The sequence below is a fragment of the Podarcis erhardii genome, assembly GCF_964252035.2.
Source record: "Podarcis erhardii genome assembly, chromosome: 17".
Classification (NCBI taxonomy): Eukaryota; Metazoa; Chordata; class Lepidosauria; order Squamata; family Lacertidae; genus Podarcis; species Podarcis erhardii.
Genome location: NC_138515.1, coordinates 21,781,207 through 21,787,560, shown reverse-complemented (window position 1 = coordinate 21,787,560; position 6,354 = coordinate 21,781,207). Strand labels below are relative to the sequence as shown.

Genomic DNA, 6,354 nt, shown 5'->3' with positions numbered 1-6,354 from the left:
GTTGCTCGGTCCCTGCTCCTGTCAACCTAGCAGTTCAAAAGCACGTCAAAGTGCAAGTAGATAAATAGGTACCACTCTGGTGGGAAGGTAAATGGTGTTTCCGTGCGCTGCTCTGGTTCGCCAGAAGTGGCTTAATCATGCTGGCCACATGACCCAGAAGCTGTATGCCAGCTCCCTCGCCGATAAAGCGAGATGAGCGCTGCAACTCCAGAGTCAGCCATGACTGGACCTAATGGTCAGGGGTCCCTTTACCCCTTTACCTTTATGATGGTAAAGAGACCAACTGACAACCTTCAAGACCACACAGGGCCAGCCCTACCATTGGAGAGACTGAAACTGCCACCTCAGGCAACATAAACTGGGGCGGAAGAGGAAGTGAAGCAGCACTGGATATCAAAGCTGTGCAAGCTACTTCTCCTGCCCTGATCCTGCTAAGTTAGCCTGCTTCCCACAGACACAGTGAAGGAGGCTCTCCATTTGGCAGCATCCAAGTAAGAGCTGCTTAACAGTGGAATGGTCTCCCCCTTGGGAGGTGGTGGGCTCTCCTCCCTTGGAGGTTTTTAAGCAGAGGTTGGGTGGCCATCTGTCGTGGATGCTTTAGCTGAGATTTCTACCTTGCATTAGGGGTTGAACTAATAATAATAAATTTTATTTATACCCCACCCTCCCCAGGCTCAGGGCGGCTAACACCAGTAAAATTACAGTAAAAACATAATAGCGGGGGGAAAACCAATTTAAAATACAGGTTAAAATGCAATTTAAAATGCAGCCTCATTTTAAAAGTAGCCCATAGATCAAAACCATAAGGGAGGGAAACATAAGGATCAGACTGAGTCCAAACCAAAGGCCCTGCAGAAAGATTTCAAGTCCCACAGGGCCCTAGTCTCTTGTGACAGAGTGTTCCACCAAGTCGGGGCCAGTACTGAAAAGGCCCTGGCCCTAGTTGAGACCAATCTAACCAACTTGCAACTTGGGACCTCCAAAATGTTGTCATTTGTGGGCCTTAAGGTCCTCTGCAGGGCATGCCAGGAGAGGTGGTCCTGTAGGTACGTGGGTCCTAGATGACCCTTGGGGTCCTTTCCAACGGTATGATTCTATAAGATTCTATTGCCAGCCTGGTCTATACCTGGAAGAGGGAGGGCCTCTTATCCACTGCAGGCAGCAAAGTGCCACCTTCACGGTCACAACTATATCAATACTGCCCCAGAATATAGAGCTTAATTTGTCACCACTCATTAAACAGATTACAGGGCTCAGAGGTAGCTCATCCGCCACAGACAACCATCTCTACCACTTTGTCTGTTCCTCAGCTCTTACTACACAGGAAAACATTTCCACCTAGAGCCCTTTCACAGAATATCTAGAAACAAAATATTTGCAGAGAGCTATTGCCATTGTACCTAAAGAACCAATCACAGGGAATGGTAATACCCTTTATTTAGCCACACCTTTTACATTCAGTAATTCAGTTTGCGAACAGAAATTTCAGAGATGTGATGCAGTCACATTTAATTTGTGTATTATAGGTATAACACTGGAGTGTAGGTTAGATGTTTCCTTTTTTTCTTTTTTTAAAAAATGGTAAATGTGAAGGCATTTTAAATAGAACGTTATATTTAGTAGCCAGGTCACAATACTGGAAAATGAACAGGCATTCCCTACATTCTCTGTTGCAGCAAAAAACCTTTTCATGGATATGCTCCCTGGAATGGGAGTTGCCTCTAGCAGAGCGGTGGCATTTTGATAGCGAAGACAAGTGACACAGAATAAGCTTTATAGATGGTCTGCTCTTGGAGGCTGTGTGCACATTTATCTGGGAGTAAGCATAATTGAACACAGTGGGATTTGCTTCTGGGTTGGCATGCACAGCACTGGGCTATACATTTACTCTGTCCTGCAATCTAAATGTTGCATACTTCTTTCATCCTGTAGCTTCCCATGTGCTTGCAGACTACTGCCCAATTCCCATTGATGTGAGATTGTGCACTACACAGCACATGACTCACAAGTGCTTTGAGGTATATTTCATGCGGCCGTTCTCTCCAGCCCCTAAAAAATCCACACAAGACCACAATAATAATCTTTATTCATTCTTCTTTTTGCAGGTCATGCTTTCTTTCTCTAAAGTACAGCCCCCAGGTGATTAATTTCACACTTAAGGCATTCTTGCTGTGTTTTGAGCTAATATGAAGGCAGCTCTTTTCAACATCAAAACCGTATATTTTAACATGCCTCTCATTTCTTGGCAAACCACTCAAGTTTTCAGCTAAATTAGGGAGAAACTTAGTCAGCAAGGCTTCATAATTTCTTTTTTTAAAAAAATGTTACTCCAAAATGACAACAGTTCAAACAGCTCCAAAATAAAGAACAGGAAAGCTGAATAGACAAATGCTGTTAGTAAGCCTTTGATCTGAAGGCTGCAACCAGCATTAAAACCATATTGAGAACACAATTATTACAAAGGACATGAAACAATATCTCACAAGTACTGAAGAAATTTCAAACTTTTCCATAATGGGAAAAGCTACACAGGCTCACAAAAACCAGTGGCTATAGATTTTTGTCATCACAAGCAACATCAATGTGAACACTTCTGTATTTGCTAGACACCTCCTATTACTGCATATTGCAAAGATATGCTTCGTGACATGAACTTGGCAGCAATTAAAACCTTCGCTTTAGAAACAAGACAGTTTCTACATAGCATGTCAGCCCCTCTCATGTATGAGACAATTAATGATCTTTCAAAATAATGCAGTGAGCATCACAGCCTTTGCATGCAATGGATCTTCCTCGCATCGAAGATACTGTGAAGGCTTACACCACCTGCAATAGTAATTCTGCCCATCAATGCTACATTAATGGTTTCCTCCTCCTTTTAAGCTCCTATCAGCACCTTACACCCACCCTCACAACCTGCAACCTAAGCATTTCTATTCAAACTGTAAAGCAAATATCTGGCCTGGATGGAGAGAGTGAAGAACCATTAATATTTTTTCTAGCACACACAAATAAACAGGAATGGGTTTTCTTTCTCCCAACTCAAATCACCTGCTAAATACACATACCCTGACCATAATATGATAGGGGACAGCTGAAAGCAGAACACTGTGTCCCTTGTGAGCCTTATCAGTCAAACCATTTCAGCTGACCATGTCTCCCCTCACAGCCTAGACATCAGAAACCAGAGCCACCTAGAGGAAGACAATTTTTCTTCTGTCTCTGCTTGGTGGTCATCCAAGAGGAGATTCCTGGCTTTTCCAGAGCCTTCACTATTTGTTAAGTTGCTGTGATTCTATGGCATGGAGACACACCCCAAATCCCAGGCAAGGTTATATTAGTTAGTAATCTATAGTATAGTAGTATAGGGAAGCTTTTAAATGTTTTGTTATGTTTTTATATATGTTGGAAACTGTCTAGAGTGGCTGGGGCAACCCAGTCAGATGGGTGGGGTACAAATAATATCATTATTTGTTGTTGTTTGAGGGGCCTACATCTCCCTCCACATGGCACCTTTTCAGTACCAACTATGCCAGTTGTATCCTGAAGCCTCATGGCAGAGTGCCAGAAGAAACTCTGAAGGTAGTGACAATATGGCAACATCTTTTAGGTTGCTGCAGGTTTTTGCTTCTTTCAGAATCTTCCCAATCCTCACCCTCACTCACCCATGGGTGCTCACTAGTGGTGCAGCACACAACACACTGAATCCTGACCAAGCTCTCTGTCTTTTGAAGATCACACTCAGGAAAGAGGACTCCAGCTCTGACCAAACTGGACTACAGGAGGAGCCGAGAATTGAATCATTTCTGAAAATGAATGGAGAAGACCATAGAAGAGGAAGGGAAAGGTTTAGTGAGATCTTGTGTGTGAGAGAGAGTGGGTGTGAGTTATGTAAGCTTCAAAATAAAATAAAATACAAAAAAATAGTATTTGTGGGAGGGAGGTTGTTGGTTTGCCTTTGTTTTAAACTTTTGAATATTGCATTTTGTGTGTTTATGTGGTGAACTGCCCTGTGATCTCCGGGTGAAGGGTGGCATACAAATTTATTAAGACTCTGACGGTGGTGTGTGGAAATGATATGAAGGGTCTGGAATGAGAAGATCCAAGATCCCTGAATTCTGGTGCTTGTTAAATAGGAAATGTGGGAAACAAAACCACAGCCTACCCTGCCCTCGCAGGAGGAAAAGCCAAGAGTAAGGCAAACAAACTAACAAAGCAACAACAACAAAAACCCCAAACCCATTCTCCTTCCATCCATGCTGGCTTTTCCTCCCTTTAACGCCACTGAAAAATGGGTCACCAAAAAAGCTCTTTCCTGTGGGAAAATTAAGAAACAGCAATGTAGGCAAGGGGGCTAAGGAAGGTTCAGAAATGTATTTCTGAAATATTAACGAGCCCTATGCCGAGAGAAACATCTAGGCTAGATTTTTTCCCGCCCTCCCGCAGAGAGAAGAGGGGTGTGAGCAATTGGCAGCACGCAGAAGAGCATTTCCGGAAGGGATAAACTTAAGAGGCAAGGTAAAGTTTCAGGAGAGAGTGGGGTAGGAAAAGGAAAAGCAGAGACCCCCACCCACCCCAAATCCCGCTCTCCCTCAGGTGCTGCTGTGACACCACCAACCCTATTCTCCAGGATCCTAATTCTCTCTTTCGCTCGCTTTTTCCCCTCCTCTTCAACCTTCTCCATCTCACGCTCCCGGGGAACCTCTAGTGGACGAAAACGGAGGCGCCCCTTCTGATGAACACGAGTCTCTTACCACCGGAGTTAAAATCCCTCAGACAACTATCTGCTTTGTAACTGAAAAGCTCGACTGGACTATCGGGCAAATTCTATGCCTCTCCTTTCTCCCACAGAGAGAAGAACCCACACGCGTTGGGTTCCTTAGGACTAAGAAGACTAGGATGCTGACCGCCCATCCTTGCGCGCCGCACATACGGATAGAGCCAAGGGGGGGGGGGATATGACAAGCCTCCATAGCTGTGAGATTAAACATTGCAAAGTACAGATGGAGGATTTCCCCCACCCCATTCACCCACCTTCCTATCTGCAATCTCCCATCCGATTTATATGGACAATAACTTTCCCTCGGATTGGCGAGAGCGAGAGAGAAAGAGAAAGAGAGAGAACGCCGGCGCAGCTGCAAAGATCGTTTGGTAACTAGACTGCACTTTTTACTGAGAAAGGGTGGAGTGGAATCTAGAACATATGTATTTTTTGGGGGGAGGGCATTAAGGATATAATGGGGTGAGCGAAAACGGAGAGATCCTCTTACCCGGGTGCCGTCTGAATTCTCCTCGGCGTCCTTTAACACAACCAAGCTGGTCTCTCTCCACAACCACGCGCGCACACGCGCGATCCGTGCCGGGCTTCTAATTCCACGGTTTCTCTCGCCGACGGGAAGGAAGAAATAGGGCGAAAGCGGCGGCGCAATCCTCACTCACATTGCCACGCCACAGGCAACGACGGCGGCGAGAGGGTGGGCAGGGAAGCCTCGCCGCTTCTCCAAGTTGGCTTGCGTACACGTCTATCTATCTGTTGGCAGGTTTTCCACAATAAAGATCCCCGAGATGAAGGCGACCAAAAAAAAAAAAAAAAAAAAAAGAAAAGAAAAGAAAGAAAGAAACGTGGGGGGAGGACGGGGGAGGTTCCCCAATCAGTTGCTGCTACCTCCTTTTTTTGCTCGTTAATTGGCAACCCTTTAAAAAGAAGAGGAAAGGCTTTTTACTCCGAATTGCCTTTTTTTTCTTCGGGGGGGGGGGGTCGTTTGTTTGTCTGTATGCAGGGACCGGATTCTCAAGTCCAGATTCTCAACGGCTCCAAGGAGATGGCTTCTTCCCCGCGAGGCTTTCGCAGCGCGCTCCGCTTGCAACGCGGCTGCCTTCCACGGTGGAAACTTTCAGGTGGAGAAGGAAACAGCGGCGGTAGTGGCAGCATCTAGCGAGCAAGCGAGCAAGCCCAGGTCTAGGTGAGGATGGGCGGGCGGGTGCTTGCGCGTGTGCAAAAAAGAACAAAACACACACAAAACACACACACACCGGTTCCTTCCAGGGCTCGAACACGGGTCGCTGAAGTTCCGCAGAGAGAGGGATGGGGGGGACAGTGGGAAATGCAAAATAAAACTGCACGCACCTCCCCCCCAAAACCCAACGACTCTCCGGCGCCCTAGAGCCGTGTAGCAAGCCAGCCAAGGTCCTTCGCGTCCCCTTTCTCACGACCAGCTGTTCCGACGCTGCGATCTTCGCAAACGGCTACAGCCGAGGCGAGCGGCTTAACTCTTTGCCTTCCGCGCTACGCGCTGCTCCCAGGAAAGGAAGGAGTAGCTGCCGCGTCTGCCCTTGCAGTTGGGCTGGGAGCTC

At 46.4% G+C, this 6,354-nt stretch overlaps 1 long non-coding RNA gene across 1 annotated transcript in view; it reads right to left on the bottom strand.

Annotated features, from left to right (window-relative positions):
* Positions 1 to 5,579, bottom strand: part of LOC309332551 — a 385,008-nt gene extending 379,429 nt beyond the window's left edge. Inside the window, exon 1 of the long non-coding RNA XR_014152167.1 lies at positions 5,271 to 5,579. This is a non-coding gene — a long non-coding RNA (uncharacterized lncRNA). The remainder of the gene's footprint in view (positions 1 to 5,270) is intronic.
* Between the last annotated feature and the right edge of the window lie 775 nt (positions 5,580 to 6,354).